The sequence below is a fragment of the Mauremys reevesii genome, linkage group 6, assembly GCF_016161935.1.
Source record: "Mauremys reevesii isolate NIE-2019 linkage group 6, ASM1616193v1, whole genome shotgun sequence".
Classification (NCBI taxonomy): Eukaryota; Metazoa; Chordata; order Testudines; family Geoemydidae; genus Mauremys; species Mauremys reevesii.
In genome coordinates, this window is record NC_052628.1 from 3,666,474 (window position 1) to 3,689,307 (window position 22,834).

Sequence of the window (22,834 nt, forward strand, 5' to 3'; positions counted from 1 at the left end):
TGCACCAGCCAGCGGAGTTGGTCAGGTGTGGAGCGGTGCTTATATTACACCCCTGTAGAGTGGGAAGAGCTGCTACCCAGTCTGTGATGCCCATGGGTCCCATGGAGAAGTTGACTCAGCTAGAATTGCTCCAGAGGGGGGGAACTCCTGCCGTAGCATGGCCTCAGGATGGGCAGTGGCTTAAAATCTGCTCCTGAATGCAGAGCCAGGCTGGGTTAGGACTTGGATGGGGAAGTGCAGGCAAAACACTGCTGTTGGGAATTGGCAGGGAAACTGTTTGGCTTTCTTCCGTCTCAAGCTGCACCCAAGAAATGCCCCACCCTGGGGGGGGGGACATCACCAGCGTTGCCCTCTTTTAGAGAAGGCGTGAAGCCGAGGTCTTGGCTGCTTGTCGGGGCCAGAGCCTCAGCTGGTGCAAATCAGTAGTGAAGTCAGTGGAGTGACTCCAAGTTTACCCCGGTCAAAGGGTCTGGCCTGGGGTGTCCGCTAGGGAGTCCTGGCCAAATTCCAGTTTGCATTGTTACCTGGTGGTGGTTTTCTGAGCTGTTCCGTGTAGACAGTGGCTGTAGGCGCCTGCCCTGAGATGGCTGCATGACACTCCAAGGGGAGGGGCTGGTGGGGCTAACTGATTTCCATAGAGGGTCACAGACTAAGGGCTTTCCCAGGGAGTTTTGCCGGAGTAACCTCCGGGTTGGGCCCCTCCCTTTGTGCAGGGGGTTAGGAAAGCACTTTGGATGCAAGGCCTTGTAAGGTGAGATCATTGGGGCAAACCTCCAGGGTCGCGCTGGTGGAGCTGAGAGCCCATCACCCTTAGGTGACTTTACCCTCTCAGAGGAGGCTGCGGGATCGGCACCGCCAGGAGCTCTGGGGCTTGCTCAGGGTGGGCCATTGCCTGCGGCCCCGGAGGCAGCGTGACCAGAGTGCCGCTTGGAAGCAGAGATCTGTGGCCTGGAGGAAAGGGAAATGTGGAAAGCAAAAGGGTCCAGGTGCTGCAGCCCGTGGCAGGGTCGCCTCCCCTGGCCGTTGCTTCCCTGGTCTCTTTCGAGCTTGGCCTGGGGCCGGCGAAGAGCCAGCACCTGGGGATACGTCCGTATGCTCGTGCCCTGCCGTTGCCAAAGGGACGTCCTGTTTTCTGTGCTAATACACGCCACGCGCTGGCCCATTATCCCAGACGCTTCAGAGCCTCGCTGCCCAGGGCTCGTGATTGATCTGCTCTTCCTCACCTCTCCTTGGTGGGCTGCCGTCCTTCCACCTCGCGGACCCTCTCCACCCCCTCCTGTTCCCCGATCAGCGGCTGGGCCCCAGCACATGTCCTGAGATGCTCTGCGGCCCCAGCTGAAAATAGGAGGCAGTGGGAGAAAGAGGAGCAGCTGGAAATCAGATTGATTGAGGCATTTTCTTGGCCTCTTGATGGCAAAGTTAAATACTTCTAAGGTTATTCTAAGCAACGTCCACAGATACAAATTTCTCCTCTCTCTCTCTCTCCCCCCCCCTGCCTCCAGAACGGAGGGGAAAGTGTGTGTGTGTCCCCCCTGTGCTAGTTTCGTGGTGTCTGCTCCCAGAGGAGCAAGCCAGTGACAGGTGCAAAGAGCCCTGGGAGTGTAATTTAGGGGAGAACAGCAAATCTCATTCAGGCCCCAAGGACAATGAAGGCGCTGGAGCAGCCCCGGTATCTCACAGGCGGGAGAGAGAGAGCGAACATGCCGGCGATGGAAAGCCATGCAAATAGGGGCTTTGATCTGCCTTCTGAAGGAGCCGGGACTGGAGCATTGTTCCTATCACATCACATCAGTTTCACATTCCTCATGCAGGAGCGCTCAGCGCTTTCAGGGTTGGACAAAGGAACGGGGGGAGACGAACAAAGGGGGGCTGCTCTACCTCGCGCAGAATAGAGGGAGAGGTTGAATTGCTCTCTTGGAAAGTCATGGAAAAGGGGCTGTCGGCAGCGGCTGCATTTTAAAGCACTAGCTGGAAATTTTTCTTTTAAAAAAGATTTTTTTTTTTTTTTGTGGCTGGAGGGATTGCTATTTATTTTTTTGGCTGGGGGAGGAGGGGAGATAAATTACACAAACGATAAAGTTGAAAGGCTGGAAATGACCTGTGGGGTTTGGGTCCTCACGTTCCTTTTCCCCCAGGAGAACTGAGTGGGGAGAAACGAAGTATCATAGGACGGGAAGGGACCTCGAGAGATCATCTCGTCCAGTCCCCTGCACTCACGGCAGGACTGTGTTATCTAAGTATCATTTCGGAAGGACAGGCTGGTGTAGCGTGTATGTGTGGTGGTGGCGATTACTCTGACTTATCTATATTTTATCTGTGGTTTGGGATGGGATAGCCTTAGATTTTTTGATCCATCTGAGCTGTCAGCAGATCATGTGTTTGGGCTACTCAGTTTCCATGCTGGTTTTGCAAAGCCTGTGACGATGGCAGGCCGCCGCAGCGGGCGAGTGGCGTTGGGCAGTTGTCCCTTTTCATGATGCTCTCCCAAAGCGGTAGGGGCAAAATCATTGACGTTAGAAAAGAGCGATCCAGGGGGTGGGCTAGGAGAGATGGGGCAGCTGTTTGCTGGAGAACGCAGGCTGCTCCTGCCGAGCAAGGAGATTGATCCTGAGACGGGCCGGTGACGTATCTCAGAGCTTTAGGAGCCGCTGTTGAGAGGCCCTGGGTGCCTCTCTGAAGAAGTTGCTCTTCCCTGCTGAGGAGACTGGGGTGGCAAAAGAATTTTGACGGTTTCTTTCAATGTGGTGAATTTTACTATCGGTGAAGAGAGGAATACTAAGGGGCGCCGCATACAACTAGGGATTGCGTGAGCACGCTCGCTGCACACGCGTGTGCACACGCACCATTCCCCTCCCCCCCCAAAGCTTGGCTCTATCCCAGCACCTCAGTCCTGACTCCTGACCTACCGCCTGCATTGCTGATCTGCTTTTCCGGTCCTGACGTCACTCGCACTCAGATCCACTGGTGTGCCTTAATCCCAACCCACAGGCTCTGCCCCCTCCATCCCTCAGGGCTCCCCTCCGACAGCTCTACAGTGTCCCTCAATCCTGCCCCCCTCCCCTGCACTTATTCCTGTCCTGGGCTGCAGACAGTATAAAAATACCGTGTAAAAATCCCACCCGGAACCAACATTATTTTACTGGCAAAAGTGTCGTGTTGCCCAGGCCTGTGCCCCCCTCTGCTCTACTGGCCCTGGGCTCCCTGTGCCCAGCTCCACCGCTGACCTGCAGCCCCCCTTCCCCCCTCCTGTTCAGCCCTGGGCCTCTCCTGGTGAAAGACTGTCAATCAAAGCGGAATTGTCTGGTGGTTTTGTGATGTGGAAAAACTCCCACTAAGGAGTCAAGGGCCAGGCTGAGACCTTTAAACCCACTTCCATTGGTGTCTTAAATCAAACAGGAGCCTGGATCCTGGGGTGCGGGGGATGGGGGGGGAGGGCTTTCCCAGGGACCCAGGGCACCCCCTGCAGGAAATTTAGAGTTTGTTTCCAGTGAACTCCGTTATTAATCAGCTCGGTGGATGGTGCCTGGGACCCTTTGCTGTTCTGTTGTGCCCCTCCTGGGACAGTTGCATCCACAAGGGGTTAGTGGAGGCTCTCCCCACACAGGAGGTCCTTTAGTGCAAACCCCATGGGAGAGGATAAACAGGTGCAAGGAGAATATGCCCCATCCAGCTGCCAGGGAACGGGGGAGAGCGGGGGCAAGGTTCACACCATGGTGATGAAACCCAGCAAAGCCAGAGCTCCAGGATCCCAGTCTCAGAAGGTGTGTGGTTGCGGGCGACACATGAAGAGTTCACTGTCCCTGTCCCCATGCCCTGGGCTTTCTTGTTGCCCTCCCAATACCACCCAACCAGAACTGCAGACCCAGCGCAGGGCACTATGGTGTCGGCAGCTGTCTCCCCTCGGCGGATCTCAGCGGCTGAAGATGGCGCCGTGGCCGGGCTAGGATCTCCCCCGAGAGTCCGGGGTGGGGGGAGTGTTTGGGAAACAGGGTTCCTGATGGTGCGGGGGCCTCGTCAGTGGTGAGGAAGGCGGAAGGGCCGGTCAGCCTGGTGGAAACGGCACTAGATTGAAACTCATGAGATGTCAATCTAGCGCCTGGTTCTTCTGCCCCAGGCTCCCTGGGCCAGTTGCTTAGTGTCTCTCGGGGTCTCCGTTACCAGGCAACAAGGCCGTTGTGTGTGTGGAGTGGGAGCTCTGGGGGCCGCAGCACCCCCTGAGGCTGGGGGCGGGGGAGCTCTCCCTCATCCTGGAGCAGGGGAGGGTGGTCCTTGCTCCTGCTAGCTTCCCACCACCACCGTTGCCCATGCCACCTCTGATGGCCACTGTAGTGCCATGTAGTGGTCACCCATGAAGGACTGAGGCTCCAGCATGCTGGGTGCTGTACTGAGCGGTAACCAGGACAGCTCCTGCCCCACAGAGCTCCCCATTACAGATGCGGCTCAACGGGTGGGTGAAATAAACTGGTAATGGGAAGGGAGGGGGAGACCAGGAATCTCCTTCTCTTCTTCTGCCTCTCAGATGGGATGGGGCAGGGACTGTGGTGTCGTCACCCCCAAGTATTCAGAAATCATATGTCTGCCCCCAAACCAGGGGGGGTTTAACTACCAGGAGATTTTTTTTTTAAAATAACAATTTTGTGGTTCTTTTTCTCTGCCGTATGGGGTCTGTGCCTGTTGGGGTCACATCCCTCAGCTTTTCTTTACAATCATGGAGTCTGGCAGTGCAGCCCCCAAGTCAGGGTCCTACCGTGGGCGGCCGTCGGGACTCATTCTGGCAGGCCCACGCTCTCCGGGAAGCCCGACTGGATTCCACGGGGACTGCCGAAGCAGACTTCTAGCCATCAGGGAAGACAGAGCTGCTTGGATGTGAGTCACCAGCTCCCCTGTGCTTTTAACAGAGTGTCAGTGTTTGACAAAACCATTACGTTAAATTAAGCCCTGTGTGCTTCGAATGGATTCTGAGACTTCTGGCTGACTCGCTATTAGCAGAGCTGTCTGTTCTCCCCTTCGTCTCTCTCTCTCTTCCCCTCCCCTCCCTCCTGCTTTTCCTCCTCTTCCATTTAATACTGTCTCATGTGCAGCTAGTTTTACTGCTGACATTTAAAAGCAGCAGGCCAGGGCTCACGGAGACGCTTGGCATTTGGAATTGTGCCGTCGTTGTCCCAGGTGCTGCTGCTGCTGTTGCAGCCATCTGGGAGCTTTCCCCAGGTCAGTGGCCCTTCTTCAGTGGCTGGGGGTGGGGTGGGGGGCTCTGCCTGAGGGCTGCCACGAATGGAGGGATGGTGGTGTGATGCGCTGGGCTCCCGTCTGTTAACCGTGGGAAGTTCCTGTCCCTGGAGGACCAACCATCTCCCCGCCGTCCCTAGTCAGTGGAGTGCTGAGGTTGGTTGTTTACTGCAGAGGCTGCGTTGTGCTGGGGGTTTCCAATCACCGAGGAAGAATGTTCTCTGCTCCCAGGCGAAGGGCAGACAAGCAGACAGAAGCAAGGGGAATTGGAATAGCAAGAGGCAGTTTCTAGCTGAGTCACTTTGGTTCACTTCAGGCACCGTGGCAGAAGTCGGCTTTTGAGGGACTCGTCTCTGGGCAGGGTGGGGACCTCATGGAAGCGCTCCGGGCATGGTTGGGTGGTGTGTGGATAAGGGCAGTTGCAGAGGTGGTAGACGGGAGGTTGGGTCTGGAATGGTGGAGGGATGTGGGGGGCGGTGTCAGGATAGAGGGGCACTGGCAGAACTGTGTGTCTCAAGGAACCAGGACTGGAAGAGCAGTGGGGGAGGCTATGGGGGAGGACTGAAGGACACCCATAGAGCTTCCAGATGCAGCTGGGAGACCATCGTGTGCTGAGAGGCAGGACCGGGGGGCATCGGCAGAGCTGAGCGTGTGGGCCGAGGGGCCAGGGGACACTGCAGTGCCGGGGCAGGATAAGCTGGACGAAGAGTTTGAGGAGGAGTGTGAAGAGCGCGTGGTCAGAAAATGGGTGTGCCTTGCACTAGGATGCACGTACCAGAGTCCTGCCAATGCCCTCCTCCCCATCACTGTGGACACATGGCCTGCTGAGTGCCTCCCTGATGGGGACGCCGGGATGTCCGCACTGGCGCTGTCGTTGCTCTGTGTGACAGCTTAGGAAACAGTCGCTGCAAACGGAAATGGGGACTTTCATAGCGATCGCTGTGTTTACAGGTCACTTAAACTGCCACCACCGTGTCATGGGGCCGCACCACTCTGCACTCACGGCGGCATCTTCAGTGATCCCACTGCTGTCGCCATCTCTGCCATCTCACCTGTCCTGCCATGGACGTTCTAGTGCCTTGTTTGTGTCCACACACCTGCTGCCTCCCCGCCGTGGTGTCTGCCACCCCGCTGCTCCATTTATCACACCATTCTCTGCTGGTCAGTATCATTTTTCCATCGCTCTCCCAGTAGCATGGAGCTTGGAGGGAAGAGCACAGGTAGCAAGAGGGAAGGGCTTGGAGGAGATGCCAGGAAGTCGGTGTGTGTGCACATGGCTGGAATGCTAGTTGCAGTACCTCTATAAATAGTTCTCTTAGTAAAGAGCCAGCTTAATTTTAATAATGATATAATCATCTCTAACTCTTATATAGCACATATCCTAGGCATGTCATCCTCCATGATTGTCCTGGAGTCCCCGGGAATTAAAGATTAATCTTTAATTAAAGATTATGTCATGTGATGAAACCTCCAGGAATATGTCCAACCAAAATTGGCAACCCTAATTTCATCAGTAGATCTCAAAGTGCTTTACAAAGGTCAGAAACATGGAATCCTCTGTTATAACCCAGCACATGGTACAGGATACATTTCCCTTCGTTGATGGGCGCAATTTTTCTGGTTCTCCTTTCTCAGTAGCATCAGATTCATTTCTGCCGACACGCTCAATGTCATCTGCTTGTTCCCTGGGGCAGGGAGTAGGTACCGTCCTTCATTTGCATCCTCACTTTCTGCCTCATTGCCCAAGCAATATCACATGCTTTGACGTCATCACCCAGGCGGCTGGCACCCTCTCTGCCCCATTAGCTCCATCGGAATCAGTGGTGAGCTGGGGGACTAGGGGAGAGAGAGCAGCATTGAGCTTGTATCATTGTAGAGAGGGGAATAAGTTTGTTCTTCAAAGGTAACCTGTGGCAGTTATTGTTAATAGAGCTGGTGGGGATCACTGAAAATCCCCTGAAACTTGTTGAGATTTTGAAACAATTTTCCCTGCTCTAGGGATGAAAAGACAAAATCTTGAAAATGTTCTTTCTCTCTCTCACACACATGCTGGTCTGAGTCAATTGAAATGTTTTGCTTCGATTTCAGCCACTTTTTAATTTATTTATTTTTACTCCAAGCTTAAATTTTGAAATGAACAATCATTTCAAACTGGAATTTTTCCATTAAAAAATGTCAATATATTTTGACAACTTCAAAACTTTTTTTGAAATTTGTTTGCATCATAATTCGTCTCAACCGACCCTTTCTCGTGGTTTTGGTGAATCAGCATTTTCTGGGGAGGGAGAGTTTGTGCCACAGTTCTCAGAACACTGGGCGTAAACAGCCCCATTCCTTTGGTTTTAAAAGTCCATGTTTTTCGCAGCGAACAGTCAGTTTCCCATTTCCCTTTTAAATCAGCAATGACGGTGAAAATAGAGCATAGCCTTGTGTATTGGCACTAGGGGGGAAATACCAAACCTGAGAGAGACGAGAAATCCTGAGATAAAACTTCCAAGTCAATAAATATAATCTGGGACCGGTGTGACTGAGACGCATGTAGGAATGTGGGAGTTACAGGATGCTCTGCATTAAAGTGTGTTGTAAAAACTGTGCTCTGCTTTTGCAATATTGAGAAATAGTCTGTGCTGATGTGCTTATTACCATGGCTCATGATGCTGTGGCCAGGGGGGCTGAGTTAAGGTGATATACGCAGCTGTGGCTCTTTGGTTTCTTGACTCTTCAGCGCTCTGTTGACCAACTTTAATGTTCCCTTAACATAGTTTTGGGTTTGTATCTGATTGCTTGGTGGTTTTTCACTCTCCAGTGGGTCTCGTGTCTAGAAATGTCCATAATAAGGGGTTATGAGTCAAGTAAATTTGCTCTGGGAGCTCTTAGTATGGTTTTGGAGTCTGCCGTACAAATCCCATTTGGAGTCTTGCTATTCTTCCATGTTAGGGGGCATCAGCCCTCCCCTGAAAAGCCAGCAAAAGAGAGAGCCAAACTTAAAGGTGTGGATTAGACCTTTGCTCCGATATACACGAAAGCTGCCGTTATGTTACTAGCAGTGTCGGCTCAGAATTTCAGTTTGCAGGGAGATGCCATGAAGTTCTTTCTTTCTCTTTCCAAGAAGTGCCAGAGGGTTTTTAACCCCCATCTGCACAGCCACCAGCAATGATAAGAAAGGCCGTATTTCTGTAGAGTGTCTGTCCTATCAAAGGGCATCAGCTGTTGGAAGAATCCCATGCACCGCTACAGACTAGGGACCGAATGGCTGGGCAGCAGTTCTGCAGAAAAGGACCTAGGGGTTACAGTGGACGAGAAGCTGGATATGAGTCAACAGTGTGAACCTTGTTGCCAAGAAGGCGAACAGCATTTTGGGCTGTATAAGTAGGAGCATTGCCAGCAGATCGAGGGATGTGATCATTTCCCTCTATTTGACATAGGTGAGACCTCATCTGGAGTACTGTGTCCAGTTTTGAGCCCCACACTACAAGAAGGAAAAATTGGAGAGAGTCCAGCAGAGGGCAACAAAAATGATGAGGGGGCTGGAGCACATGACTTACAAGGAGAGGCTGAGGGAACTGGGATTGTTTAGTCTGCAGAAGAGAAGAATGAGGGGGGATTTGATAGCTGCTTTCAGCTACCTGAAGGGGGGTTCCAAAGAGGATGGATCTAGACTGTTCTCAGTGGTGGCAGATGATAGAACAAGGAGCAATGGTCTCAAGTTGCAGTGGGGGAGGTCTAGGTTGGATATTAGGAAACACTGTTTCACTAGGCGGGTGGTGAAGCACTGGAATGGGTTACCTAGGGAGGTGATGGAATCTCCTTCCTTAGAGGCTTTTAAGGTCGGGCTTGACAAAGCCCTGGCTGGGATGATTTAGTTGGGGATTGGTCCTGGTTTGAGCAGGGGGTTGGACTAGATACCTCCTGAGGTCCCTTCCAGCCCTGATATTCTATGAGTCAATACAGGCCAATACCAACAAGAAACTTGGTTAGGTGCCGGGAGATTGAGGGCAGAGGCCAGCTGGCTCTGCGCACTGGGAGAAGGCTCTTGTGGAAAAGCAGGGTTGAGGGTTGCTGAAAAGGGGACCATCGAGCAAAGCAATATAGGAAACAGGCGGGAGAATCGTTGAGAGTTGTGTAGATGGTGGGGAATGGGGCTGGCATGTGCAGAGCCATGATGAGGGGAGATTTTTGTGCTGGCTACTGAAATGGGCCAGTCATCACTGGAGGTTTCAGAGGATTGGGAGCATGTTCCCATTAGCAGCAGGAGAGGATTCCAGGTGTTCCCAGCAAACTGCAGATGGAGGAGGTGAATTCCACGCAGGCGGCAGTTAGGCTTGTAAAATGCCTTGCCTGGAGGACGGGTACCTGGGTGTGTGTCTGTCCAGCACAAACGTCACCCCCTGTATCTGACCCCCGGGTACAACTTCGGAGTCCAGGGATCTTCGCCTGAGTGAGGAGTGCCCCCCGGTGGAGGTGTGCGAATCACACTCCCCAGACGCAGTAATCTGCGGCAAACCCCACACAGCCGTGCTGGGGAGTAAAGACTTCCCGACACGGCCCCCTGTCAGTGACGTGGGGACGAGCGAAGCGCCCGGCTGTGGGCAGCCCGCTGAGCCCGGTGTTTTGGCGTCTTCCTTATCCGAGCAGCATGCGCTCATTGCAGACCCCACGAGCGGAGCCGGGGCATCTCTGAGAACAGCCTCTCCAACAGGGCCACGACTGCCCCTTGGAGCAGGGACCGCGTCTTGCTAGGTATAGAGCATCTAATGCAACAGAGCCTGATCCTGGGCTGTCCTGCGATCCGCCCAGTAATAGTGATGGGGCATAGGCAGGACATCCCATACGGGCACTTTCCTCCCCCTGCTGAGTATTCCTGGAGCTTGGGGAGCGGAGCCCCGTTGTGCTGGGTATGCTAGAAACACATAGGAAGGCCGTGTCCCTGCCCTGAAGAACTGAGTGAACTGGTGGCCATCCTTTGCCTTGGCAGGCGGGGGAACCCCGGAGGGCTGGCTGGGGGCGGGCTGCACCGAGCCAAGCAGATGTTAGAGTGACCAGATATGTCCCGATTTTATAGGGAGAGTCCCGATTTTGGGGCCTTTTTCTTATATAGGCTCCTATTACCCCTCCGTTTTTCACATTTGCCGTCTGGTCACCCTAGCAGACGTTGACAGAAACCAGGAAGAGGACGAGAGCGAGTCTGCTGTAATTATGTAGCATTTATTATTAATAAGCTGAAATTGCTGGAAGCAGCCTCTGTAATGTGAATACTGATACAGCGTTTCAAAAGACAATTTAGCTCTCCTGTGTCTGTCTGTTAGCTCCCTCAGCTCCAGCCGGCAGGGAACCAAAGTCTCATCTGCTATTTCCTTATTGGTACCCTCCCCCACACACCCCTCAAACTCTGTTTTCCCATCGAGGAGCCCGTTCTGTCTCCCCGGATGCTGTAGCATTGTGTGGTGTGAGCTGTGATACCGAAGCTCTAGCAAACATTAAACTGTGTTGCCACAGAGGCATCTCAACTACTCTCATTGGGCTGGCCTATCCAGTGCCACCCTCGGGTGCCAGCCCTCTGCACTGCCTGCTCTCTGCCGGCCACGCTAACAACCCCCCCCCCCCCGCCGCATTCCTAGAACAAAGAGTTTCCCTTTAGTGGACCGACGCCCCCAAGGAGGAGACGGCCCCTGAGGTTCCTGGGAGTTTGGAGTGAGTGTGGCCCTCAGGATTCGGCTTTTGCTTAGGCCAGTTCACGTACGCTCCAAACAGTCGCCTGGGATATTTTAACCTGCTGAACGGTAACGGAGATAGAGAGAGAGTGTGTGTGTGGTGTGAGGGGGGAGGGCTGGGGGGGAAGCGCTGTATGTTTCCATCGAGAGAGACTCAGGTACGTCTGCTCAGCAGCTGGAGGGGGGGGGGGGTGTTTCCCAGCATGGGAGCTACCGCACTGAAAATAGCGTGGCCGCGGTGGCTCAGGCTAGCCATCAAAGTACAGCCCCCTCCGGGGTCCTAGGTGTGTGCCGGGGTGGCTAGCCGGAGTGGCAACACTGCTATTTGTTCGCATGCTCTCTCCAGCAGAGCCAGTGTGTGGATGTCTACCAGAGCCGGGTATTACACCTCACAGCTGCTGGGTAGCTATGCCCGTAAGCTACATACCAGGGCGACAGGTGCCTTCGAAATGTCATAGGGAAAAAGAGAGACAAATCAGCTCTGGGAAATTGAATAGTTTCTCTTCTCTTCCATGACATGGTTGTATCAGCCATTCTAGCGTGCGCTCAAGCCGATTAGCTCCAGCATGCGAGTTTTAGCCCTTGCAGAACATCCATTCCCCTTATATATTATACAGTAGTTTAAAGAGGATTAAGACAATAGCTAATGTAAATGATGAATGATGTAGATTGCCCAGATCTTGCGCCTCCAGGGATTTCCCGGCACACAGATTAGCCGGCTCGCTAACTAAACATTGGAGCACCCAGAGTAAATCCATGCAAATAACCAGCCTCCTGGCCTGAATAGGATAGAAGGCTTTAAAAACTGGTTTTGACACAGTTCTGTATTTCCCGGCGTCAGTGCACATGTTTCTGCAACAGCCGTCACCAAAGGATCTTCAACAGATTCTACTTCGGTAACAGCTGATGGATACACTGGGGATGGCCAAGGAAATGAAGCATCCAGAGCTTCCCGATCAATACCATTATCAGATACAGATGGTAACTGGAGAGGAGGAGGATCAGTGCAGCTGGGCTTGTTCCCCCCTTCTGCCCCCGGATCCAACCACCTTCTAGTTTAGCCGGAAGAGCCCCTGGTTCTGTGGGTGTGTTTCTAGTTTCCTCACTTTTTGTGTGGGATCGGCAGGTTTGTGCCCACACTGAATCTGTAGAGACGAGGAGGTGATTTTCGTCTTTAGCCCCCGTTATGGCATTACTGAGTCGGAGGCTTTTAACGGCAGTGAGTTCGGCACGCCAGTTTAGGAGGCAAAGGATCAAAAGACGGCAGAGCAGAGTCACAGGAGGGATTTCTGCTCCCGGTGAGACAGGGTCAAATCTACTGGAGAGGAGAACTGCCAGAGCAGATCAGCCCAGAGGTCCATCTAGTCTGGTATTGTGTCTCCATTAGTGGCCTTTAGTTTTCAGGTGAAGCTGCGTGGTCCCTGTAGTGGACAATTCAAAGAATGCCCTATTATAGAAATGTCGGGCTGGAAGGACCTCACGAGGTCATCTAGGCCAGCCCCCCAATGCTAAGGCAGGACCAAGTAAGCCTAGACCAGCCCTGAGAGATATTTGTCCAGCCCGGCCTTAAAAACCTCCAATGCTGAGGAGTTTGCAACCTTCCTCGGAAGCCTGTTCCAGCACTTAGCTACCCTGAGCGTTAGAAAGATTTTCTTAATATCTAACCTAACTCTCCCCTGCTGCAGATTAAGCCCATTACTTCTTCTCCTGCCTTCAGTGGACACGGGGAACAATTGATCACTGTCCTCTTTATAACCGCCCTGAACATATAGAAAGACTGTTATCAGGTCTCCGCCATCAGTCTGCTTTTCTCAACACTAAACATACCCAGGTTTTTTTTTTAAACCTTTTCTTATAGGCCAGGTCTTCTAAATCTTTGATCATTTTTATTGCTTTCCTCTGCACCGTTTCCAATTTGTCCACCGCTTTCCTGAAGTGTGGCACACTAGAATTGGACACAGTCTTCCAGTCAGAAGTAGAGCCAGACAGTTACCCCACATGTCTGACATACAACGTTGCTGTTAATACACCTCAGAATGATAGTAGCGTTTTTTGCAACTGCATCACACTGTTGACTCCGATTCAGTTTGTGATCTGCTATAAGGGCCCTACCAAATTCACGGTCCATTTTGGTCAATTTCATGATCATAGGATTTAAAAATCATAAATGTTCACAATTTCAGCTATTTAAATCTGAAATTTCATGGTGTTGTAATTGTTGGGGTCTTGACCCAAAAAGGAGCTGGGGGTGGGGGGGATTGTGGTACTGCTACCCTTACTTCTGCACTGCTGCTGCTGCTGCTGGCGGCGGCTCTGCCTTCAGAGCTGGGCAGCCGAGAGCAGCGGCTGCTGGCCAGGAGCCCAGCTCTGAAGGCAGAGTCGCCACCAGCAGCAGTGTGGAGGTAAGGATGGTGCTGCTGCCTGCAGAGATGGGCCCTCAGTCAGCAGCCGCCGCTCCCAGCCGCCCAGCTCTGAAGGCAGCAGTGCAGAAGTAAGACTGGCATGGTATGGTATTGCCACCCTTGCTTCTGCTGGCGGATCACTGCCTTCAGAGCTGGGTACCCGGCCAACAGCTGCTGCTCTCCGGCCGCCCAGCTCTGAAGGCAGCACAGAAGTAAGGGTGGCAATACTGCAAACCGCCTAAAATAACCTTGTGACTCCCCTGCAACTCCCATTTGGGTCATGAGCCCCAATTTGAGAAACATTGGCATCCCCCATGAAATCTGTATAGTATGGGATAAAAGCCCACAAAAGACCAGATTTCACAGTGGGAGACCAGATTTCATGATCCGTGACACATTTTTCATGGCCGTGAATTTGGTAGGGCCCTGACGATAACTCCCAGATCCTTTTCAGCAGGACGACCACCCAGCCAGTTATTCCCCACTGTGTGGTTGTGCATTCTGATTTTTCCTTCTAAGTGTAGTACTTTGCACTCCTCTGTATTGAATTTCATCTTGTTGATATCAGACCAATTCTCCAATGTGTAGGGTGACCAGATGAGAGGAAGAAAATATCGGGACACACGGGGAGCCACGGGGGTCCGCCGGCGGAGCAAAAAAAAAACAAAACCAGTGCTGCCGGCGGAGCGAAATATTGGGACAAATTGCGGGACGTGGGACAACCACCTAAATATCCGGATAGTCCCAATTTTATCGGGACGTCTGGTCACCCTGCCAATGTGTCAACGTCGTTTTGAATTCTAATCCTGTCTTCCAAAGTGTTTGCAACCCCTCCCAGCTTGGTGTCCTCCGCTCATTTTATAAGCATACTCTCCATGTTGTTACCCAAGTCCTTAATGCAAATATTGACTAGTAACAGATTCAGGGCTGACCCCTGCGGGTCTCCACTGGATACGCCCGCCAGTTTGGCAGTGAACTGTTGATAATTCCTCTTTGACTACGGTCTTCCAACCAGACCACATTTCCCTAGTTTTCTTATGAGTGTCACGTGGGAATGTGTCAAAAGCTTTACTGAAATCAAAGTATCCGCAAGGGAAGGTTTGCTATAATGCTGCTCAATTCTTATACCCTGGAACAGGAGGGTTTATATCCTTTATTTATGTGAGGCAAAATTTTCCCATCAAACACTTTTTGACAGAAAACTGTTTTGTTTTGTGTTCTTACTTAAAAAAATAGATACATATTTTGGTTTTTGAAAATTTTTTCAGGGTGTTTACTTTTTTCATGGGAAATTTAAAGAATTTTTTTTTTAACTTCTTGCAACAAACTGTTAATTTTTCTAACCCAGCATTGTGTGTACATCCTGTCATACGGCTCTGGAGATGTTCTCATCATCTATATAAACTCCGACTCCTTTTATGAATCCTCCCCAGCACGTAGTTCTGAAGATAGCTAGTGGCAATGAGTTCCTCGGGCTAGCTGTGTACCTTTTTTTTTTTTTTTTTAAAAAAGGACTTCCCATTATCAGTTTTAAATGTGCCACCTTTCATTTTCTTTGACTCACCCCTTGTTCTTGTATTATGAGTGAGTAAGTACGCTCATCCCATTTACCTTCCATTCATAGACTCATAGACTCTAAGGTCAGAAAGGACCATTATGATCATCTAGTCTGACCTCCTGCACAATGCAGGCCCCAGAATTCTACCCATCCACTTCTATAACAAACCCCTAACCTATGTCTGAGTTATTGAAGGTTTGTGGTTTGAAGACCTCAAGCTGCAGAGAATCCATTTGTTATTTCATAGAAGTCTCCCACATCTGCTCTCTGCAAGGGCGGTCTCTATCCATTTTGTTGCTGCTCTCTGTTCATCTTATAATTTTGCTGTTAGTTCTGCTCAACTCTGCAATGCATCCCAGGGTGCTGAGGGAGTTGGCTGATGTGATTGCAGAGCTATTGGCCATTCTTTGAAAACTCGTGGTGATTGGGGGAGATACCAGACAATTGTAAAAAGGCAAATATAGTGCCCATCTTTAAAAAGGGAAAGGAGGAGAATCCAGGGAACTACAGACCTGTCAGCCTCACTCAGTCCCTGGAAAAATCATGTAGCAGGTCCTCAAGGAATCCATTTTAAAGCATTTGGAGGAGAGGAAGGTGATCGGGAACAGTCAGCATGGATTCACCAAGGGAAAGTCATGCCTGACCAACCTGATTGCCTTCTATGATGAGATAACTGGCTCTGTGGATATGGGGAAAGCGGTGAAGGTGATATACCTTGACTTTAGCAAAGCTTTTGATACAGTCTCCCACAGTATTCTTGCCAGCAAGTTAAAGAAGTATGGGCTGGATGAATGGACTATGAGGTGGACAGAAAGCTGGCTCTACATTGTTGGGCTCAGTGGGTAATGATCAATGGCTCCATGTCTAGTTGGCAGCCGGTATCAAGCAGAGTCCCCCAGGGGTCAGTCCTGGGGCCAGTTTTGTTCAACATCTTCATTAATGATCTGGATGATGGGATGGATCGCACCCTCAGCAAATTCACGGATGACACTAAGATGGGGGGGAGAGGTAGATACACTGGAGGGTAGGAATAGGGTCCAGAGTGACCTAGACAAGTTGGAGGATTGTGGCAAAAGAAATCTGATGAGGTTCAACAAGGACAAATGCAGAGTCCTGCACTGAGGATGGAAGAATCCCATGCACTGCTACAGGCTGGGGACCGACTGGCTAAGCAGCAGTTCCCCAGAAAAGGATCTGGGGATTACAGTGGAGGAGAAGCTGGATATGAGTCAGCAGTGTGCCCTTGTTGCCAAGAAGGCTAATGACATATTGGGCTGCATTAGTAGGAGCATTGCCAGCAGATCGAGGGACATGATCATTCCCCTCTATTCGGCACTGGTGAGGCCACATCTGGAGTATTGCGTCCAGTTTTGGGCCCCCCACTACAGAAGGGATGTGGACAAATTGGAGAGAGTCCAGCGGAGGGCAACGAAAATGATCAGAGGGCTGGGGCACATGACTTACAAGGAGAGGCTGAGGGAACTGGGGTTATTTAGTCTGCAGAAGAGAAGAATGAGGGGGGATTTGATAGCAGCTTTCAACTACCTGAAGGGGGTTCCAAAGAGGATGGAGCTCGGCTGTTCTCAGTGGTGGCAGATGACAGAACAAGGAGTAATGGTCTCAAGTTGCAGTGGGGGAGGTCTAGGCTGGATATTAGGAAACACTATTTCACTAGGAGGGTGGTGAAGCACTGGAATGGGTTCCCTAGGGAGGTGGTGGAATCTCCTTCCTTAGAGGTTTTTAAGGTCAGGCTTGACACAGCCCTGGCTGGGATGATTTAGTTGGGGTTGGTCCTGCTTTGAGCAGGGGGTGGGACTAGATACCTCCTGAGGTTCCTTCCAACCCTCATCTTCTATGATTCTAAGGATAGGTGTACTAACGATCGTGAGGTGCTCATGACAGTGACCGGGACGTGGGCTGCTGTGCCTAGTGGTTAGAGCAGGAGTTGGTAGCCAGGAATCGGACCCAAGGGTCGAGGCCAGGTGCCACGGTCAGAGCCGAAGTCAGGAATCGGAGCTGAGGGTTGGGACCAGGTTACCTGAACAGGGAGGGCTGGGCCAAGGCTAGCGTGGGGCTGGAACAAGGTGGGAGCAAGCTGCGAACAAGCAGGCACAGGAGTTATCACAGCTGTAGGCAGATGTTTTGAGCAGCCACTGAAGTGCTGCTGGGTTTCAGGGCCAGTCTGCCAATTCTTCCCACCAGCAGGCAGCCTGCTACAGGCCAGTGCGCTTGTTAGGTTGTCTGGAGACTGGCTCGGCGGCAGGCCCTGATTCCTGACGCTGTAGATGCTATGGTGACAGGTGCCACAGAAGTACCTCTTTTTGTGAGTCACGGCAGGGCTGGAACCCTCACATGGGCGAACCGAGGCACAGAGATGCCGGGCTAGATTCACAGAGACTTAGGGGCCAAAATGCCTCTCTGGGCACCTACGTCCTGCATTTAGGTACCACTGGCATTCACAAAACTGCTGCTGAGATGCCAGCCAACCCCGCACGCTCCGAGGTTTCTGCGGTCGGTGCCTGACTCTCTCCGTACAATGCGCGGGGAGCCCGGGCCTCAGAGCGGAGCATGGCACCGGGCAGCAGGGCACCTGGGAGCTGGGTATGGGAAGGTCTGAGTGACATGCCCAAAGTCACAGGGGGTCTGTGGCAGAGCAAGGCGATGAACCTGGGTGTCCTGGGTGAGCACTCTAACCACTGGGCCACCCTGCCTTTCTACTGGGCACCATATCCCAGAAGCTGGGCCTTCCCCTTTCCGAGCAGAGCTACGGAGGAGCCTCAAGGAGTCGGCTGTGGTGACCAGTACCTGGCTTGCACTGTAGCTGTTCAGGACTTGCACCCTTGGGTGTCCCGAGCAGACACCTGGCTGGTCCCCCCCCCCCCCAGGATGGAGTGAGAGAGAGCCCTGATCTCTCTTCACGGAGGCGCTGGTTAGACCAGGGTAGAGTAGTAGGTACCTCCACTGCCTACAGCAAGGCCAGAGTTCAGGCCCAGTGGGCCCCTGGCTGGGGATGGGGTCAGGATACCACCTGTGAGAATCCTCTGGCTGGAGAGATGGATCAGAAATCCTGAGGTAGGGATTGGAGGCATTGTCTGCTTGGGTGTTGACTGGGTTAAAGTAAGGACGGGAGGAGGGCAGCTCGTCTTCCTCCCCCGAGCTTGGCTGAACAAGTCTGGCATAGCCAAGGAAGAAAGGGAGCTGGGAGTCTGGGACGGTGACGGCTCCCCATCCTGTTATAGTTACTTTGACCACTGAGTAGTGGAGTCCTCCCAGGGGACACTCCCGGAGCTTCTGCAAGGTGCTCTGGACACGCTGCTAGGATCCCCGCCTTGGCATTGTCCCCAGAGATGCCCACCAAGCGGATGGGTCTGTCTTCTGCCTCCTTGTCCAGGAGCAAATGGCAATGCCCTTCAGTCTTCTGCACCATCTCTGGGCTTGTGCACGGACCCTGCAGGAGTGACATCACACTGGCTGAGTCAGGGCCGGAGGTCTCGTCTGAACTCAGCTGGGGATGATGCTGGTCTCACTGACAAACGGCCTCGTATTGATCAGCATGATCCTGAGTCATGGGACCACAGATGGGAATGATGGAAGAGACCCATTAGGTCACCATTAGCTCATCGCCCTGCACCTGGTGCAGGCTGCCTGGCTGTGGTGGCTTTCCTAGTGTGTTGTCCTGCATGCCTGGTGGCAGAGGCTTTCAGTGGGGCAGGGACTGAAGGCTTTGCTGATGGATGGCAAGTGGCCTCCCGGACCATTATTGCTGTGGTCAGGAGCCACACGATGGCATTACCTGCCTCTGAACGTCAGTGTCCTGCCTCCAGCCCGTGCATGAGCCCCTTTTCTACAACATCAGTGCGGTGGTTAGGGTGGGGCATGCGTGATGCAGCTGCGCACCTGAGGCTTTGCTTGTGGGGGGTAGTCGGCGGTTTAGGCTAAGCTCTGAGAAAACCCTACATGTCAGGGCCTGGGGGCGTCTGGATGAGATCTGCCCATCTCTCTCCACACCTGCCTGCAGGGAAGCTCTCCGCAAAGCAGATAAATTGAATTGTTGTTTCCAGATTCTCTGCCTTCTCCAACCCAGGAGATGAGTGTTTGGCAGACAGTATTGTTCAGCGCCCGACAGCCCAGCTAAAGATGCTTTAACCCCCTCAGGAATGCCGCTGGCGCCATCTCTGCTGGGGCACTGGTGTTTCTCACTTCTCCTGTGGGGAGTGAGAAACTAACCCTGATTTCTGCAAAGCTGGCCCAGCAGGATTCCTCACTTAATGTCGTGTATCCGGTGCCCCGCACGACACATGCAGTCCCTGCCCCGAAAAGCTGACAGTGGAAACGGCAGCTCCAGTGGCTTCACAGCTAATGTCACACGTGAATCTGTGCATGCCACGCGAGCTAGCTTGGATTCAGCTAGTGAGGGTATCAACGGCAGTGCAGAGAGCACAGCGTGGGCCGCCCAAGGCTGGCACGGACTCTGGGTACGTCCTGGGCTCCAGAGCATGTTCTGGGGCCTGCGCTGTGCTATCTTTGCTGCTATAGTTACCTGCGCTAGCTGCATTCAAGCCTGTCTGTCGGCCTCTAACTAAGTAACCTGGTTCTAGGCGGGGTTAGGTGTCCGTATGGGAGCCAATGGGCATTTTGCCCCGTTAAGCACGAGAACCGGGCGAATCACTCACAATGGACTGTGTAATCAGTGAATTTTGCTGCGCTGCCGTCAGTCAAACTGCAGCGGGCTCCGATTTAGCTGAGGTTCACGTGGGCGCGACCATTCCTCTCTGGCCACAGGGAGAGTTGTTGAAATGCAGGCCCCGATTCCTGTGCACCGGCGTTAACTCCTGGACCCCACGGGAGTTACGCCTGTTTTACACCGGTGGAAGTGGGCGGAGACTCTGGGAATAAGTTTCCTTTTTCATTGGCTGCAATGCACCGGCCGGGCACCCAAGGGTGCGTAAGTGGGTGCAGCGCCCACAGCCCACATGCACATTGTGCACAGTGCATCCCGGGGGCAGAGGCGAACTGCCCCACGGCCCCTCCCTCATGAAGGAGGGGGTTGCGGGGCCAAACTTGAGCGATGCTCTGACCCCTGGGCATCAGGTCACAGTGCCATTTGCTCAGTTTCGGGCCCCCGGGAAGCTGCAGGGCCAAGCCTGAGTGGGTAGTGGGGTGGCCAGCATGGCTCCTCCTCGCTGCTGCTGTGGGCGCTGCCCGGCCTCGCCCTGCTTCCAGGGATGGGGAGCGATGCTGCACCTGGGCAGGCTGGGTTGGAGGGGGCAGGGGCTGAGAGTGGCGAGCGAGGCTCTGGGGCTAGCGGCTGCAGCGGGGGTGGCTCTGCAGGGATCGATGGTGCTCACCAGGCCAAAACTCTGGGGGACACCCTTGCTGAGTGGGAGACCCTCTCTGGCTGGGGTTACCGCCAGATTTCAGACCTGCAACAGACAGGGCCGTTGTCGGTGCAGCTTCGCTGTGCGATTTCTTGAGCTGCTGTTCACAGCCAGGTTGAAATGACGCTGCTCTGCCGGATCCTTCGGCCTGGTCAGTAAACAGCCCCTTACATCAATTCAAACGAAGGACAGGGCCCTTTCTTCACTCCCCAGTGGCTCCGCTGCACTCGTGATTTCAGCCCATCAGGCCTGCCACGTCCCCAGTGATTCCCTCCCCACCATACCTCCCCAGCTGCAAGCTGCTGGAGAGCTCAGGACGTGCCGTGCCGGTCGCCGTTCCCGAGCCGCGTCCGATTTGTCGATACGGCCTGCCGCAGGGGTTCCAGTTTGGGCCGCTGATAGAGCAGGGCTTTGTTTCTCTTATTCCCCAGGTTGAAAATCTTCCTTGGGCTTCACTGGGCTTCCCCATTCAGCTGCTTTTTCATCTCTCCGCCTTTCTGAGCTAGTAAATACAGTTCCTGTCGTTTTATTTATGTGAGCGAAGGCAGAGACCAATAAAAATGCCATGCTCTCCTGACGGCTACCGAGGCAACGGTGTTTTTCCTTTGCGGCCATTCCAGAAGCGAGCACTCCAGTGCAAGGTGGCGCCCCCAACAGGTGACCAGTGGGAGTGTTTTAGAACCAACTCATATTTCAAAACTGATTTTGGGCGACTCTGCTCCCGGATTGAGACGTCTCCAAGGGGCCTGAATTTCGGACAGTGCTGAGCACCTGTCTTGCAGAATTCTAGCCCCTTTGCGGGGGGTTTCAGGTTGTGCACCCGCAAAGGGAGAAGACTGAAATCACTGTCTAGCGAATACATCATAGCATTGCTGTAGGGCCCTGTGGATTTATTGCCTCTGCATTTCTTGGTACCAGTGAGGTCAGCTTTTTTAGAGCAGCTGGCTTTAGGCAGGGAAAATGATTTCCTTTGGTCGATAAGTGGCTGCGTAACGTATTACAGATGTGATGCCTATCATTTAAGGTTGCCCACCACAGCTGATTTCACAAGACTATTTTCAGTAACTTTTAACTACCAGCTTTAACCATTGGGGCTGAAATGTCCCATTCGGGGTGTCTGCTTCAGCGTGAAATGTTCTGGAAAATTTCAGCAAAACCAGTTTAACTTTCTCAGAATGAAGTTAGGGAAAAGAATAGGTTATTTTGCCCAGACAAACACCTGTCAGGGGCGATCTAGATAATACTTAGTCCTGCCGGGAGCGCAGGGGACTGGGCTAGAGACCTCGTGAGGTCCCTTCCAGTTCTGTGATTCTTACAACTGTTTCACTGAGATGCTCTTGCACCTCTCGGCTTTGGAACAAGGCTGTGATATATAGCAGTGGGGTGTCTCGCTGGAGTCAGGGATGTACCTTTCGCTGTCTCCGTGAAAATCCACCTACATTTGGCCCAATTCTGAAAACTCTGTGTGCATGTGTCCATGCATTTGTGTGCCACGGTTAAAGGGTTGAGATTAATTTCACGCAGTGCAGGGTTTCAACGTGTGTGTGTGTGTGTGTGTATATATTAAAATAAATATTAAATACACGCTCCTGCCCTTTGTTGGACAGAGCTTATCATGTAAGCCACAGGGCGTAATTCTCCTCTCGCTTACACCCGTGGAACTCCATTGTCTTCAGGGGATTTCCCCCGATCGGCACTGGGATCGGTGAGAAGAGAAGCAGGCCCCATAGCTTCTGGGAGTGCTCCTTGCTGTTGTCTAGGGAAAATGAATCAGGGCTGCTCAGATTGACCTCGGTGCTGTCTGTGTGTGGGTGTGAGCCAGCACCCTCTGCTGGCTGAACAGGGTAGTGACTGGAAGCCTGGGAAGAGGAGGTGGATGGCGTTTTCTTTGGAAGAGGACTGCATCTCTGTAGCTCGAGACCCAGAGTTCTTGTCCCTCGTGGTGTGTCTGTGTGTCTGTGTCTGTGTGCACGACTTAGCTTTTGTCTCTGCTACCTGTGTGCGTTGGAGGCCACAGCTTGGTGTACTGCTTAGTCGTCCTGCGATAGTGTGAATTCCCACGGTTCATCAAGACATCCGTCTTGCAAGGGTATCCAGCGGGGTGGGCGATGTTACATTCAGTGCATATGGCGCTCCCGGTGGGATCCTAGCTAAATGCCTCTCCTTGTCAAGCGAGCCCAGTTGGATCCTGTCAATCTAGAATTTTCCCCTGAAATTCACCACAATTTGCAAAAGATTCTGGGTCCTCATTCAGGATTTTACAGAGCCGGGGCCTGTTTACAGAATTACTCAGTGGTTTGCATTGTAAGTGTTGCAGGCGCCTCATGATTTTCAGAATGGAGAGAGGTAAATAGTGGTGTCCCCCAGGGGTCTGTACTGGGCCCAGTCCTAGTCAACATATTCATAAATGATCTGGAAAAAGGGATAAACAATGAGGTGGCAAAATTCACAGATGATACAAAACTATTCAATATAGTTAAGTCCCAGGCAGACACTGAAGAGCTACAAAAGGATTTCACAAAACTGGGTGACTGGGCAACAAAATGGCAGATGAAATTC

The 22,834-nt window shown here is 52.6% G+C and overlaps 1 protein-coding gene across 4 annotated transcripts in view; it reads left to right on the forward strand.

The window, feature by feature from the left end:
* The window catches only part of CNTFR (ciliary neurotrophic factor receptor), a 414,593-nt gene that overhangs the window by 53,971 nt on the left and 337,788 nt on the right, over nt 1–22,834 (forward strand). The window contains exon 1 of one of the 4 annotated variants that reach the window (XM_039545263.1): nt 13,285–13,339. The exons of the other annotated variants lie outside the window; for them this stretch is intronic. The gene's annotated coding sequence lies outside the window, so the exon portion shown is untranslated. Of the gene's footprint in view, nt 1–13,284; nt 13,340–22,834 lie in introns of those variants that run through there. 4 annotated transcript variants of the gene reach the window in all.